Below are 17,019 nucleotides of genomic sequence, written 5' to 3' on the forward strand. Positions count from 1 at the left end.
CACAGCCACCTATTCTCAACTAGTACCCAATTTAAATATTTACAACCTTCTGTTACCAATTTCTTATTATTTGAAGTAGATCAACAGGAATGATAATCATAATAAACTAAATCAATTAACTCTTTGTTCACTGCACTGAACAAATAAAACATTACAAAAGTTTGGGAAAATGTACATTTAGATTTGTCATTGCCTTTTCCCTTAACCAGTGAATGAAATCACTGAAACATAGTGACATGACAACTGAAACTGTGAAACTGAGTCATGAAACGTGTTTTTTGAACTGTTAAAAAGGTCCAAAGTGCCACCTTTTGATGGCACTGACCAAGAATAACTTGACTATTCTTGCATGCAGATGAGTGTTAAAGATTGACGAGATCCCAGTTATTAAGCTGCACTAAAACACCACCAATAAAGTAGCAAGTAGTTTCATTGCTTTGCATTCCAGCAAAAGTTACACATTTTCCAAAACTGTAGTGAACAGGGATTAAGGACAGAAGCTTCAAGTCTAATGCTTTGTTTCCACTGCCGGCCGCGTCCAGTCGTAAAAAAATGTAAAATCGGGTGTTTCCACCGACGGCTCGATCGGCTGCTCCCAGTTTTTCTGGCTCGCTTTGCATAATCTGCGCAGAATGACCTCCGTGAACACACCCACTGACACACATCAGCGATGTTGGAAGATAGAATGTCAGGTGGCGTGAGGGATCACAGAGTTAGAACCCAACGTTACTGAGCGACTACTGTACTGTGTGCTGAGAAACTGACACGGACAGCACCAGACCAGATGACAGAGGAAAAAATTGTGTTCACTTACACATTCGGTCTACACTAAAGTACCAATTTAAAGATCGTATGTTTCACTGTAGCCCTCGGGATGAAATTGTTAGGTAGGTGGCTATTTTTTTTTTTTTTTTTTTTTTTTAAATTAGCAGTGGGAGAAAACCACTTCAGCAAGTACAGTAGAATCTGCCAGAACTGACGTACGCTGTACTAGGTTTAGATACTAATGAGAGCATAACAAATACAAAAGAAAAACAAGGAAAACGCAGATCTGTTCAAGAAAGCTGGGAGACTTTGTATAAATGAATTTTATATTTTTAAATGCTGCAATAACAGTTCTGCATCCACGCTATAAATTTGACAGAACAGGTGATTTATTTGCAGTGTGTGGAACCTTATTCTGGTTCTGTCTACAATAGTGTAAAGCTAAAAGTCCTTTCCACATCAGCCTCCATCGCTCGTAGAGTTTGTTTTCTGTCCATGCTTTTTAAAGGAAACACAATACTATCCCACAATCCTTCCGACAGCAGGTGAAGAACTTCCGACAATGGCCAGGTTTGCAAAAAGTTCAGAAACGGGGGCCCTGCCGGGCCGGCAGTGGAAACGAGGCATAAGAGAACTTTCATTCAGCGACACACACAATGACCATCCAATCCCAAGGGAGTAGGTCTCCACCACACCCCCACACAATTATCTCCTCAAGATTCTCAGAGCATGGATCAAGGCCGTTCAGTTTTCTGTACACGGCTACGGCACAAAACAGGTAGTCATGCAGAAAATGACTAAGTATGGAATGGTATTTTTGTTTAGTTTGACATTGGAAATCATTTCATTATTAGGGATTGTAAAGAGGATATCTTACACACAGCACTGTTTTAAAATAGACGGGCTAAAAATGAGTTTTCCCTGCCACATTATAAGACACACAAACAGTACTACTGGGGTACAGTTAACACAAGAAGCATTTATTGTGGTCTTGTTACACTTGTTGTGTCTCTGTTGTATTTATAACGAATTATTCTTGAACTGTAACCTTGTTTTACAGCGTAACATGTGTAAGTCACTTTGGCTAAATAAATAAATAAAACAAAAATGGTTACACTTTCAAATTCTAAGGAAGCTACAAACTTACCAGTGCCATTAATCAATAAAACAAACACTTTTTTTTTTTTTTTACTTCAAATATTACAAATAGTTCCCTGTTGCAAAAAAAATAAAAAAAATAAAAAATATTCACGTAAGTTCAACTCCGAGTCAGTCTTCGTCCTCCAGACGGCTATTGTTCAAATAGAGCTGCAGCATTCCAGCTACAATTGGTCTGACTTTGGAATGGCACCACCTCCCTAAAGTGCTTGCTGAAAAAAAATCTCCAACTGCCGGTTGATCCACTTTGTACAGAGGAATGTCGCCTTTTACATACATTTTGACAAAACCTGAAACAGATTCACGCTGTTCTTAGGCAGTTATAAGATGCTGAAATGATCTAAATACAGTGGTCTGTTTCAGTGTTTGTTGGCCCTGCTGTTTCGGCCTCATCTTGTTTACGTTTCCTTGCATTCAATTTATGTTTAGCGCTTCCAATGTGTTCACAACGGTCTACCTACAAGTGTAAGCTCATTACCATCGACGTGAAATTCATCCTTGCCAAACTCGTTTAGGGGTGATTTTTATTGTTTCCGGCACCTTTGAACAGCTCTGGATACTGAAGTAAACTGAACCTGAATATCGCAAGCAGTTTTGTTAGACAGGTATGTTTGTGTGTAAATTTAAAGCAGTCGCCTGTGTTAATGTTTACATACGATACGTGTTTTGATTTGGTGATTATCAAACAAAAAAACATTGTATGTTTTTTGCCCCTCCCCAAGTGTAAAACAAAAACAAATCTCTGAAAACATAGAAAATCTGTGTTTTTCCCTGTTATAGAATAACCACGTTTTTCCGCGTTATCATAGAAAATCTGCGTGTTATTCCGTAGCAAATTGAATCCTATGATCCCTGCTTATCACACATATGTTGGTCATACAAATCAATATTTGAAAAAATCTATTTGCAGCCACTGCACTGATAATGCAGGTTGGCCATTTTGAACCTCCAGCGAGGCAGCACTGAGCTTGACTCACCACTGTTAGGAAGCGCTCTCGGCGTGCAGGTCGTTCTATAGAAAGCACCACATAATGCGCTCTGCCTATTGAAGGCACCCCTGAGAATAGATTTCGGACGGGAGTCCAATTAATTGCCATTACGCAGCAAATAAATAGACCAGCTGATTGTGGGAATTATACATTTTACATACTGTATTTATTACCGAGAACATTTGCTGGAACAAATACAGAAAGGTATAACGCATTTAACCAAATTCTCACCATCCCGGTAATAGTAAATATGGCCCTCGGTCTCTTAATGCAGAGTTTTGTAAAGAAAAGAGTCAGCTTATCTCATTTCTGTTTTACAATAATCGCATTCCACCCTCTGATGACTTGGAGATGGAATTTTAATAATACAAATAGAAATTAACAAAATATGAAAAAAAAAAGAAATGTTACAAAATAGCAAAAAGCTTGTATTCCCACCAATGGTGTATTACTGTATTACTGCGTCACGTGTGGTTTGTGAGCACACGGCATACAGGGTAAAAAATGACATCATGTTTCATCTTGTTTATGTAAATACACCCCAAACTGAGCAGAGCACTAGCATTAAAGTGAAAGCGTGCATTCGTTTGAGTGACGATACAAGCAGAAATAAAGAACAGTTCCAGGAGGGGTGAACATTCGGCAGCCATGGAAGGGTTAGAAAAATGTTGATTGACAAATGGAAACTAGAAAACCTGACATCAGTAATAAAACAGAAATGAAACAAAAGCAGTGTTGGAAGATTCATAGGATTAAAGGGGTCACAAGGTTACCTGTGCATTAAAAAAAACAGGATATGGAAAAAGCTATTGAGAGGAGTGGCAGGAAATAGTGGAGAGTACAGGACACTGTATTCTTCACACAAAATGTAGAACCTGCACTGCAAACTAAATGTTCGTATCTACTGAATATTCAGGACCATTGCACTCTGCATCCTTTTTAATATCACTTTAAAGCATATGAAATGATCAAAATTCTACCTTGCACATCAAGCCTGTAATTGCCATAGAAGAGTGATGCAATGATTTGGGAATCAAAAATGACCACACTGTGTGGATTTTGTGCAGTACAGGTAATAATAACAAGAAGAAATATAACATACACTTTCTTCCAGTTGTTGCTGACACATAAGTGGTCAGAGCGCCAAAACAGTGTAAGTTCATAAAAGTGATTGCATATCTGGATCCAAACTGAAATAGCAGCAGGTAATTTTTAATATTTTCATGTATGTATTGCACACACAATTTGAACTATTTAGGGAAAAAACTGTGGGCAGTAGACCATAAAAACCTGTAGACCAAGCATTTACATTTTTTTTTTAAACTCACATACTGTACATTGGGTCTGCGTAAACCAAAACTTGGATTCACAAATTGGAGGGTGGTAGATTGCATTTAGCCTGGATTACCTTATTTTATTTTTAGGAGGCAGAATTATTTCCTTTATTCAGATTGCCTGCCTGCCTCACACTGCAGCCCTGCTACCACTAAGTTGATCCAGACCCTAATGTAGACAAAGCCTACTGTGCAGTACAACTAACCAAATTCAGCTGCCTTCAGAATTCGGTCTAAAAATATCTTCAAAATAGAGGCAGGCTTGCTTGGGTTTCATGCATCTGCTACTCCTAGATCCCCACAACGATTGTAAACAGAGCAAACTGGTGTTGCTTGTTTTTATTGACTCAGTAATTAGTTTTTCAGGTTCACCACACTGAACAACAACATGGCATATATTTGCTCATACAGGTAATTGAGAGTAACTGGGAGCCTGCAACAGCAATCAGGAAACGACAGAATGGACAGGGCTCACGTCTGAATTGAGGACAAAGGTTAGATCTGAAGTAAATGTAATAGAACAGTCCTGTACCTAAATCAATGAAGAATGAATTAAGGAAGAAGGAAATCCTTAAAAAGGGGAGTTTTCTGGATGATTGGTTCTACAAACTGAATGTAACATACTTTTACAAACCCAAACAGTGCTTATGTTTTTTCCATTTTTCCAACAGTTTTGTGAGTGTGTGCGTTTAAGTAATCTGGAGTAGTAACAGACATTTTGTATGGCCAATAAAATGACAAATTAACTGTAGGTTATCCTGCTCATTGACAGATTATTTTCTTGACTGAAGTTTACAGGATAGAAAAACTAAATAAACCCATGCAGCATAACAGCGTGCACACCTGTATTAATATAGAGTACTGTACATAAAGAAACATGCTTTGCCAAAGGCACATTTTAAGAGTGAAAAGGACTTACTAAAATGAAGCTTGGCAAAAATACGTACTGTAGACCAGAAGCATTTATCAATGATCTCATGGGAAAAGTTTGTCTAACTTGCTGAATGGACATCTACACAAAAGTCAGTTGTCCAGAATGGCTCACAAAGTTTTAGCTTTTTTGTGGATGAAAGTGACTGATATCTTTGAAATTTATTTGTCTCCCCCTGTACAGTTTTTATTTTAAGAAGACAAACCTGCCAGTCCTAATATTAGATGCAAATATCCTGGTAGGAACGAGACCCCTGCCTCTCTCTGGAAATGACCTGGACGCTAGAGAACATTATTACAGGGCTGCTCTGCCTTGAGTTTGTGCACCGGACTACAGTGTAAATAAACACAGCATTGTATACTGCTGCGCCCCTCCATTTGTATTTGAATAAAGCATTTTAATATAAACAGCCCCTTGGGGGTTTGTTGAATAATAGGTCTCAATGACTGCCCTGCGCTAAACCAGAAATTAATTGCATTAATGAGTCCTTTCCTTTGGGAGAGCAGTACAATAACATCACTTGTGGGTTTCAGCAGATATTACAAGGAGAGCTCAGTTATCTGAGGCTTACCTTAGATCACGGTCACAGGGGTATAAGGGGATATAGGCTGGTAACAGGATAGCGTCACGGCCCAAGATGTTACCAGCAGCAATTAGAGACTCAGACAGAAGCTGCAGTTTAGTGCTGTTGCACACATTTATTTAAAAAAAGACCACAGGAACAAACAAACAAGTACAAGAGCCAAAACAAAAGTACACAAGAAACCGCTGTCAGGCTGAGCATTCACCTTCATTGAACAGACATAGTCCAACAACACACAGATCAAAAACTCCCTCCAAACAAACAAAGAATTGCTGGCTCCTTTTATATATGTGGCCACTCCCCAATTAGCACCAATTACTTAGCTGGGGAATGGCCACACCTGTGATTGCTGGCAGGGACAGATTTAACCCCATCCCTGCCAATCTTACATTCCCCCCCCCCCCCCACTTACAGGGGCAGGGCTGCCACAAGGCTAGTATCTAAATCCATCATATTTTGCAGAGTTAATTTTAGGCCACAGTACTAATTAAAAAAAATAGATCAAAATTGTGACAGATCTGTAAATCTATCAGTTCATAAGTTGTCTGCATGTGTTTTTCTTCCTGATCTCATTATTACTTCTGGCATATTGTAACATAGTGCGACCCCATTTCTAATGCTACAGGTAAAAAGCAAAGGGCTTCTGAGGTTTACCACATGAACCACAATTCAACAAGGGATTTTTTTTTTTTCTGGATAGCTGAAACTACTCTGCTGAATTAGAGAGCTGTTGCACATGGACTCAGGTTTTACCCCCAATCACTGACAGGTTTTAGTATGGTACAGGTAATGCTTTTACCAGTCATTGTCCTGAATATTGCTCCTGGTCACTATATTGCTCGATTGCCAAATTGTGATTGTGGAATGCATTGGCTTTGATTCCGGACAATTACCACAGAACCAAAATAGTACATGTAGTATCTCTTCATATCTACACAAACCGTGCAGGGTTCATAATGAACTGCCCAAAAATCACAGAACAGAAAGGCTGACAGTATTCAACTGGTGCAGTACCTGTTAAACGAGTTAAAGGAAGTCAATTACAGACAGGGAACTGGAAAGACATGCACAGCTCTACACCATACACCCCAGCAGGGATCAGTATTGCAGGACACAATAAAAAAGCACTGTCAGAACTGATATACACTAGCTTTTAATAGCTCAGCCAACCTGGTGCCACTGCCTTTAAAATGTAGGTCGCAGGCATTTCTCGATCACCAAAGTGGGGGTGCCATCATTCTCACCAGAATCTCATTTACTGCCCAGAGGGTGTTGACAAGAATATATTTTTGTAGTTCCGAGTTCTTATTTATTTATTTATTTACTTTTATTTCCACCCTATAACCACCCTATAACTGCTTTCAGATAGAAGTCATGTTATGGTGCAACACTTCAACAGTCCATAAGAACTTAACTATACAGTACATGATACTATAACAGAGACATTCCATCTCCAGTGGGCCATAATCCAGAGCATTGGGTGCTGGCAGGTCACATATTGTTAGTTTATTACATTTATTCAAAAGGGTATTCATGAGAAAAAGCATCCAGTGTTTTATATCCTGAGCCCAATGGGTTGCAAAGATACATATCGCCAGTGTTTGGCATATTAGCCCTATACACCCCCACTATACAACCAAAGTACTCACTACTTTGTTAGAACTGAATACACCAGAGGAGTAGTGTCAATGTACAGCTGAAGCCACACCTTACACGTCTTAACTTTCCAAAGTGTTGCTGTCCATTCCCAGCCAGCCCTAACTCAGCCATTGTAATGTATCCACAGTGTAAGAAAAGTGTCCTGAAGCACAGTACATTGTGTTATTTTCCTTCAAAATGCTCTACATAAGTGAAAAGGAAAGCCTTCTGTGCCACAGTGAATACTTCCATCCACATGAAAAGTTAGGTCTGCTTAATGTATGCACCAGAAAAGCGTAAGAGTTCCCCAATTACAAACACAATACTGTACCTGTATCCCAAAGCTGTGCTGCTGCCCACCACACACACCTACACACTGCTCACAGCTAAAGGGCTGGCTTTCAGATTCAAACAGGACTCTTAACAGCACTACAGCGGCCAAACATTCAAGTCAAAGAGTGTTCCTCTGTTAGGGTTTGTGGTTATACAAAATGAACTGAGCTGGCTGATTCCTCAAAGGTCCTCTGGAAAGGCAGTTATTTTTGTTTACTTCCTTGTTTGTACACTATCCCGTTTCTCCTGTAATACTATACACAGACATGTTCTCCCAGAATGCAGTTCAGAAGCACCTTTGCTATATTGTTGTACCTATTGACAGGTTTAGTTGTTCATCAGATAAATGAAAAACACTTTGTTTTAAAACCCTGCCATCTGTATTGTAAGTATCTACACAAGTACTAGCAGTATAACCTGTACATTATCAAGATCAAATATACAAGTTCCAGAGTTCTGTATTACTGGACACACCACTGAATCAAAGTATATCCTGAGCCCAATGGTTTGCAAAGATACATACCGCCAGTGTTTGGCATATTAGCCCTATACACCCCCACTATACAACCAAAATACTCACTACTTTGTTACAACTGAATACACCAGAGGAGTAGTGTCAATGTACAGCTGAAGCCACACCTTACACGTCTTAACTTTCCAAAGTGTTACACTCAGCTTTCTGCAGTCAATTCCCTATGAGGAGATTAGCTTTTTATATTACACTTTTAGATCCAATTACTACAGTATAACACAACCACGGATCATGTGCAGGCTCTACAGAAAGTACTGTATGCAATTCAACACCTGCCCTAGTGTCTGGTCAATCCACATGCACTTTGAACTTTACTACCCATCCTTCACTTAACAAAACGTTCTATAGGACACAAAGATTTTATAAACCACTTTCAGTGGAACTCTTATTATTTCAGCGCTTCCATCATAAAACTGTATTGCCCCCCCTTACTGTACATTTAATGACTTGGTACATTTGTAACACCTACACTTTACATTTGAATGATACTGTCTGGGTGGTTATTCCAGGACTCAGTACCTCTGGATTTATTGAGTGATATATTCAGGGCAACCCTTCTGTGCAGACTCTCCAAACCTTAACCTCTGCACTGCCCTGAACCCTACTGCAGCCTTTCTGTGTCAAACGGAAGGCCTGCTGTATATTTTCATTCTTCATTCTCTCCTGTGTTGGTCGTTACTGTAACGTACCCTCGTTCTGCCTTCATTCACAATCTGCAAACCGTTTTGTAAATCTCCATTGAAAAGTTTCCAACAATGTTTCCCCCACATTCCCTCACATAATCTGCACATACATAATTAAGAGGGCTACACCATCCATGCAACACTGTCTGTATCTGACAGAACACCAACAGATACAGTAACCGGCTAAAGTAAACGTTATGCATGCCAAACTTCCTCGACGACGTTTATTCCATATATGATTATATTCTTACTGCAAGTATAATAATTAAGGTTACAGCCTCGTCCTGCAGTTGACAGCCTCCATTATAATTAGCATTGCTATTACATCAACAGTACCGGCGAGCCCTCTCTCCATACTTTGTAGTTTCCAAAGCTGGAGTAGAAATAGGAAAAGAATAGCCGACATCCAACCAACAAGAAAGGGCATGGGGAGGCTACTTACTACGCGAGCTTGTGAACTGCACTCTTGAGTGTTTCTTGTCGTTTCTTTGAAAAACTTCGGGTTTTGCAACCGAGATTCCCAGCGATGCAGGCTGCGCTCTCCCTGCTGCTCCTCTTCCTGCTACTCGAGTTCTCGAGGCGTAGAATGAAGTCCAGGGAAACAATTTACAATGACGTCACAGAGCAGGAGCACGATGGGGCAGAGGAGGGCGCGCCTGAACAACTCCTGGCGGAACTACAATGAGCCAAGAGGAGATCGGGCAAATACGTAACTTATAATCATTATAAACGAATGATCAGAACATTTATGTTTTTAGTTACGTTAATACTTGTTTATAATACAGTTATGCTTCAACCTTTTTTCTTCACGGATGAGATCTCATTTAACCCTCATACTGCAGCTTCTCCTAACTACGTGCCTTGTGACGTCACTCATTTAATCTACTCAACTCGTCTAAATGAAGTTTCAATGTAATGGTCAGTTTACAAGCACAGTAAGGCGCTTGAAGGTATGCTGTTGTACTGAGACACACTTGTCAGGTGGCTGAAATCCCTTGGGTGTGGGTTGTGTCTCACAACACTCCCGAAGACTAAAAAGTATTTATTTTGTAATAGTAAAATGTCCAGGTCAGATTTACTAAGCATTTACTCCAGTTCTGCATTTGCAACATGAAACAAAAAAAAAATAAAAAAACTGGTGATGTCACAGTAGCGTACTTAAATAATTCAGTGTGGCCCCTATGTGTAACTTTCAGATTTCCAAAAGAAACAATGTCCAGGTGTGTATTAAAACTCACTTATTACTACTAGGATTACTACTAAAATGCCAGTGGGAATGGCATACAGTAACTGTAGTGTGGCAACCCAGGCTGGGATGGTCTGCCAGCCTGTTTTAGCTCATCTTCCAGCAGAAGTCTTTCAAGAATGCATTATGTACATACTTATTTCAAACCCAATGTTGCCTGCCTGACTTAACACACGCATATTATGATGATTGTTAACACAACTGTGTATAATGGTGTATAGAGTGTGTCACATGTGCTGTAGATGTATTATGATCCTTTTCCAAAAGAAAAATTCTGAGTTGTGTTACTCTGTGTGTTGTTGTTGTATTACCATGGCCCTTGTATTGTGATGGTGTCTGCAAACCCTCTGACTGGTTCTGAGTTGTGTTATTCTGAGTTGTTGTGTTACCCGACACTGTAGCTAGCTTTCACAAGAATTTACTGAGGACCTACGATGTTAACAGGTAGGAGGCTGGGCTTGAACCAGTGACCACAAGCGGGCGTCTTAACCACTGTACAACACATACAGAGCTTTTACTCTCAATGTCAGGGTTTCAGAATCTGTAGTAACTGTAGTGCATCACACCAGACCTGCGATAAATATAGTTATAAATATGGTTTGTGAAAAGTAACTATTATTTGAAAATAATTAAATACAGATTGCAGAAAGTAACTATTATTTGAAAATATTTAAATATGGTTCGTGGAAAGCAATTATTATTTGAAAATATTTGAGTAAAGTAGTTGAAACACATTGAAATACATTCAACTCTTCATAACTATGTAACTGTAACATACAGCAGCCTAATTGTTATCCTGCATTCTAAGCAGGTTAAGTCTTGTTAACCACTCAGTTATCTTTTGGAAACTGCTGTGTTTCAATTAGATTTAATTTGATCAATTAATTAAAATATTTGAATATTTTATTTCAGTGGGTAAATATCTGAAAACAATGAAATAGCGTTAACCACTGGTTTAATGGCCTGTTTTGAAGTTATTGAATTGAACATGTTTAGCATTTTCCTCGTCAGAAATCCTCCTCAACCACCATGTGGTAATTGCAAGACTTGGTACATAATTATACATTTAGGGTAATAATTAGGTTTTAGTTTTTTGATTATTCATTAACTATTTGGGAATAGTTGAAGATACTTCAACTATTTTTTCTTCAAATAACACATATATTTAAATATTTTCAAATAGTATTTGTTTTCTGCAAAAAAAATGAAATATTTTCAAATAATATTTGACTTTGTGCAATTAATTTTTGAATATTTAAAAACAAAATTGATTTATTCAAGCATATGTATTTAAATATTTCAACTATTTGAAATAGCTGGTGTTTACAAATAAAATACAACTATATTTGTCCCCGGTCTGCTGTCTGCTTACGCCAGCTTTCTGCCCACTGGCATGTGACACTCTGGTCTTTCTGCTTGTTCTGTGCCCTGTCCTATGCTATAGCTCATGAAGTTGAAAGGTCTGTTTTTAAAAGTTACTCATTTCTTTTTTATATAAAGCTTAACAGAGCTGTATGTGGGGGCCTAGGAAATTGGACTTTGAAACTACTCTCCCTGCATGGGATGTCACCTGATAACATAAAGTGCTTAAATGGTCTCGACCAACCCCTGCCACGTTCAGGTTGCTGGAATGGTTGTAAAGTTACCTGAATGGCGGTGGTCAGTAGTAGTTGAGTTGGTAGCCTATTAAGATTAGTGGTCTTAATGCAGTGTGTTCTCTTTAAATGCTCACCCATGTTGAAGTTTAGGGCAGCAGTGTGGAGTAATGGTTAGGGCTCTGGACTCTTGACCGGAGGGTCGTGGGTTCAATCCCAGGTGGGGACACTGCTGTTGTACCCTTGAGCAAGGTACTTTACCTAGATTGCTCCAGTAAAAACCCAACTGTATAAATGGGAAATTGTATGTAAAAAATAACATGATAACTTGTAACAATTGTAAGTCGCCCTGGATAAGGCTAAGAAAAAATAAATAAAAATGATAATAATAATGTTGAATGATTTGTCATCTGACTTGGTTAAATTCTATTTCAAATTTGAATTGCAGTCAACATTCAAAAAGCTGTAACATGTTATGTAGGTTTTCCACTTTATAAAGAGGGGAAATGGCTAGGAAGGTTTGAGAAATATGTAAATCAGTAAACTTTTGATTGCCTTGTCTTTTAGTAACTTATGAAACTGTAAAGATTTTATGACACTGTGTGCAATGGTAAGCAATCCTTTGGGTTTGTAAAATGAACAGTGCTGTTGTTGGATGTTCAGGGCTGGGGCTGTTGTTTGCTAATTCTCAAATAGAGCGTTGTAAGGTAAACTGCAACGTAACCATGGTTTCCACAGACATACAACAAATGTCAACCTGGGCTTCATGAATCTTTTAACTGTGTGGTAACCCAAAGCTTTTTCAAGTATTTTTTAAAGAAGTCATTCTACCTCAGACTGAAAGATAATACAGAGTGAGCAAATCTAATTAGGCAGACACCTGATAGCTTTAGACATGCTATTGTATCGTATTTCTTAACAAGGACAAAGACGCTAAAACATGTCTCCTGAAATGTTTACATGTCATTTATTTATTTATTTTGTTTAATATTCTGGGCAGCAGCTGCTGGGTCACACGTGCCTTTATAAAGGATGATAGATGCCATTGAAATAGGATGTTAAGTCAGTAGTTGCTGTGTTTGGGATTGTTAAGAAGGCTTTTTAATAATAGCAAGACCGTGAGCATCAAGTGTTTGGAAAATGAGTTTCATTGTGATAGTTTCTTAAATAAAATGTCCCAACAATGATTAAGCTGACTCCCCCCTCCCCCAAGCTCATTGGCATTGAATTGTTTTGTTAATGTTGATGTGACGACTCTACCTTTGCACCTATACTTCATTTCCACAATATATACTGCATGCATGGTTAGGCTCCATCTGAAAACGCTATGCAGATGGGCTAAATGACGTACTCCTGCTTGAGCTAAAATGGCATGGAATGCCAACTTGAGTGTCCCCTGGGACAGTATTTTATATCTCAATAGTTGCCCCGTTTACATGCAGTTTAATTGTATTGAAGCTACCTATTTAAGGAATCATATTCAAAATCCTCTTCATGTCCTGCATGTAAACCAGTTTGGAGCTGGAATCAGGTCCAAAATCACGACTGGTGAACCGAGTTTCTTTAACCCAGTGTCGTACCAGATATGAAAACACATGTGAACAATTTCTTTAAACCAGGGCAGACATGAAACACACGTGTGCTTCATTCAAAGCTGCATGTTTGAAACCTATATAATGAATGGATGTGCATGGCGGAGGGATCTTATGTAATTATTTTGTTAGCTACAATTACTTTAAAGGGGAAATTACAGTATACAACTACAGAGGTCACTGCAGAATTTAGGTTAGTCCTTATTAATTGCACAGTAATTAGCCCAGGGCTATGTTGTGCATCAATTGTTTTCTACATTAGTAAAATGTTGTGCATCAATTGTTTTCTACATTAGTAAAATGTTGTGCATCAATTGTTTTCTAAATTTGGAAAATGTTCTTAAAATTACAATGAGGGACTATGAATACACTGTATGTCACATAGGATTCGAATGGACCACAAAGGCATTGTAAGTCAGAGGAGACATGCACTGTGGTGCAGTGATCCCGCACAGACTATTTAAATATTTACATACTGTTGTTTTAAGACAGAAGCTTTATTCTATTCCAAATTCAAGACCAGACCCAAATAAGCTTTTACAAGATATACTGCACAGCAATCAGGAGTTAAGATATTGCACACAAGCAGTGTTTTCTCGTCTTATTACTAATTATTTGATCTATTGATCTATCAGTTTGGATCACACTTTTTTTTTTGGTGATACTTTTAATAGGATCAGCTGTAGAATCTTTGGGAAAAAAATCTTTAAATCTCATTTGCAAAATTCTCACAAACCCCCTTTTTGCTTTGTAGTTGAACCTTTTATTTCCCATATTTTATTGTAAAAAAAAGCTGGGTGTAGCCCAACATTCTGCATGTAAAGCTAATATTTTCAAAGCCTTGTGTGTTATACCTTTAAACCTTGTGATCTGGCACTAACCACCTTTTTTATCCCTCTTATTATATGGCCTGGGTTATTATTCAGTGACCTTTCACACCCCTACAATATTTGCATTACTTAGTAGCTCCCTATTATTCTCCTATCTCTACTTGGTTGCGGATGTTGCGGGAAAAAACAGACCTCTATAAACCAATGTATTTTGAGTTTCGAAAATGTAATTTTAAAAAGATGAACTCTAAATAAAGCAGGTTGCTTTTAAGTACTGTAGAGGTTGAACCATGAGGGAGTCTATTCTTTGTGGCAAGGGGATAGTAAGAGTGGGCAGATGGGTTATAAGGAGTACCATTGCCAGTTCATGTAACCTCATGTAGAGTAAGAATGCAACACAATCTGTAAGAATGCTGGTGTTGAGAATAATCTTTGTATACCTGTTCTTCAATAATGGAAGAATTGCTAAGGGGGCCCAAGGACTCAACAATAAGCTTTGTCAGTGGGGAAGCTGCAGAGCCCACACAATAATATACAATGCTGGGCTGCTGTTTTCTTCTTCCTCATGTCTAAAATGAACTTGTGAGGAAGCTATGCAATCAGATGTGCAGGGCTAGTGTAAAGACGAGGTGTGGCTTCTCTAGCCAACATACAGTAGGGTGCATGACAGTGGTACTGGCAGAGGCCAGGACACATACACACACACACACACACAATAATGCAATAAAGCACCATATGAACGCTTGTAGTTAATTAACCATACAACTCATCACAGTACGTTGGCTAGATAACCCCATACCTGCAAACACGTTTTCAGATGGAGCAGATGGAACCTAACCATGCATACAGTATTTAGCGTGGAAAATAAAGTTTAGGATTTTGTGATTACCTGCTGTGTGGGGAACTTTATATTTGCCTGGCTGGCACATATGTAATATAGTAGGGAATTGCATATGATTAGTCTTTAGGGAGATAAAGTCCTTTCTTTTGTGTTGGTTAATTGGGTTGTTTTCCTGTCCTGAAAGGTTGCACACTGTGTGGGCTTATTCCTGGAGCTGTTGTGCCGCTGTGGAGTAATCAAGGGTGGAGACAGGTTTAAATGGATACAGATAAAGAACTAATATTCCTGACAACTCTGTAGGTTTCAGTTTTTAATGTAGCCATTTATTCATTACAAAATACTAAAGGGAGTTTTAATAATGATGTGATATATAGAATTAAAAGTAGACAAGATTTGCTACTAACAAAGCCTCATTTTAACAACTGTACTGTATACAAGCATGTATTAAAAAGAGGCCAAGTTAGTTCCAGTTGTGTCCTATTCACCTTGTCCATTTTTCAATGTTCTTTAGTAAGATTTTTGTAGATACAGTATAACATCTTTAAATGGCAGATTCATTCTTGTACTTTGATAACAACATTTACATTTTATTCTGTATTATTATATACCCCTGCTGTGCTTGGATGCAGTTTATTACGGCTGGTTTCACTGACTTCAAATACTGTAGCAATATTAATGACTGATCAATAAACTACTGATGTAATATAATAATATTAATTCCAGATGGTTAAAATAAAACAAGCATCAAGCTCAAATGAAAAAAAAGAAAAGAAAAAGAGAAACTTTCTTACCAACCAGTAATGAACTGATAACTATATTCTTACAATTGCCATTCTAATCTTTCTCCCGATTCAGACCTAACAGAGAATGCGATTTTGACCATGACTCCAAAAATAATGGTTTGGAAGCAAAATAGTTCTAAGGCCCATTGCCTCATACACTTGGTATATGTAGATGTTCCAAGAATTCCCACTGTGTTAATGCCAAGTTAAACCCATTCCTGAAAGCATGCATGCTTAGACTTGCTAAGCCAAGTCTGTCAGCCTGTCAACATAAAGGTGTATAAGGTAAACAAACACATTTCTGATATTTATTATTTTGTATTGTGTTCTCCTTCAATAACACTTGTACACAGACACTACCATAAAATTCCAATTCAAAATCCTGTCTCTACAGCGCTACAGCAGAAAAAAACTGAAGCAGTTCCAGTCTGTCTGAAGTGGTCAGGTCTGCGTAATGATCATTATCGTTCCCTATAAGCTGTCTGTAACACATTTGTCCTCATCTTTTTCTAGAATGCAAAAGAACATTTATTAATGCAGTAAAAGACTCACGGTCACACTATGTAAACGTCTTTGTGTGTGATTTTGTCTTTACTTTTTAAACCTACACATACCACTTGGGATCAAATTTGAACACATGCAAGAGTTAAATTGTACCCTATTCACAAAGATTGAACTCATTCATTGTATAAAGTCTACTTAAATGTATAAAATAAAGTTAGAAATCTAATGCTGACTATTAGACTGTTTTTAATGTAATGGTTTAATTGTTCTTGTGTGTGTGTGTGTCTGTGTGTGTGAAGCATTTGGGGATCTTTGTGATGAAAGCCGCGATAGAAATGTGAATTGTATTGTATTGAGCGGTTACTGACTACTCAAAGAAGCCAACACAAGCTTCTTAAACATGAACCTATTTTATTCATAAATAAAAACATTGATTTTGAAGTTTGTGAATAGGGACTACTTATACTGTGCAGTCAGTAACTACTGGTAATTTAATTAATGTTATCAACTCCAAAATGGAAGCTGCAACCATCTTAAAAAACCAAAAAAGGAAAATGATATGGTCCATAAACCTTTTTATTTGATCATAAAAGTACTTCACTATTTTACTCCTATCAACAGAGAATACTTAACTAATTAATCTAACAAGTGAAAAACTAAATTACAAACGCTGCACGACCGGC

The 17,019-nt window shown here is 38.1% G+C and overlaps 1 protein-coding gene across 4 annotated transcripts in view; it reads right to left on the reverse strand.

The window, feature by feature from the left end:
* The window catches only part of LOC117411100 (unconventional myosin-VI-like), a 73,144-nt gene extending 63,540 nt beyond the window's left edge, over nucleotides 1–9,604 (reverse strand). Inside the window, exon 1 of one of the 4 annotated variants that reach the window (XM_034018207.3) lies at nucleotides 9,389–9,604. The gene's annotated coding sequence lies outside the window, so the exon portion shown is untranslated. The remainder of the gene's footprint in view (nucleotides 1–9,388) is intronic. The other 3 variants (XM_034018208.3, XM_034018209.3, XM_034018210.3) reach the window with 3 other exon arrangements.
* Nucleotides 9,605–17,019: the final 7,415 nt, after the last annotated feature.

Source organism: Acipenser ruthenus, chromosome 6 (genome assembly GCF_902713425.1).
Source record: "Acipenser ruthenus chromosome 6, fAciRut3.2 maternal haplotype, whole genome shotgun sequence".
In the NCBI taxonomy this organism is placed as follows: Eukaryota; Metazoa; Chordata; class Actinopteri; order Acipenseriformes; family Acipenseridae; genus Acipenser; species Acipenser ruthenus.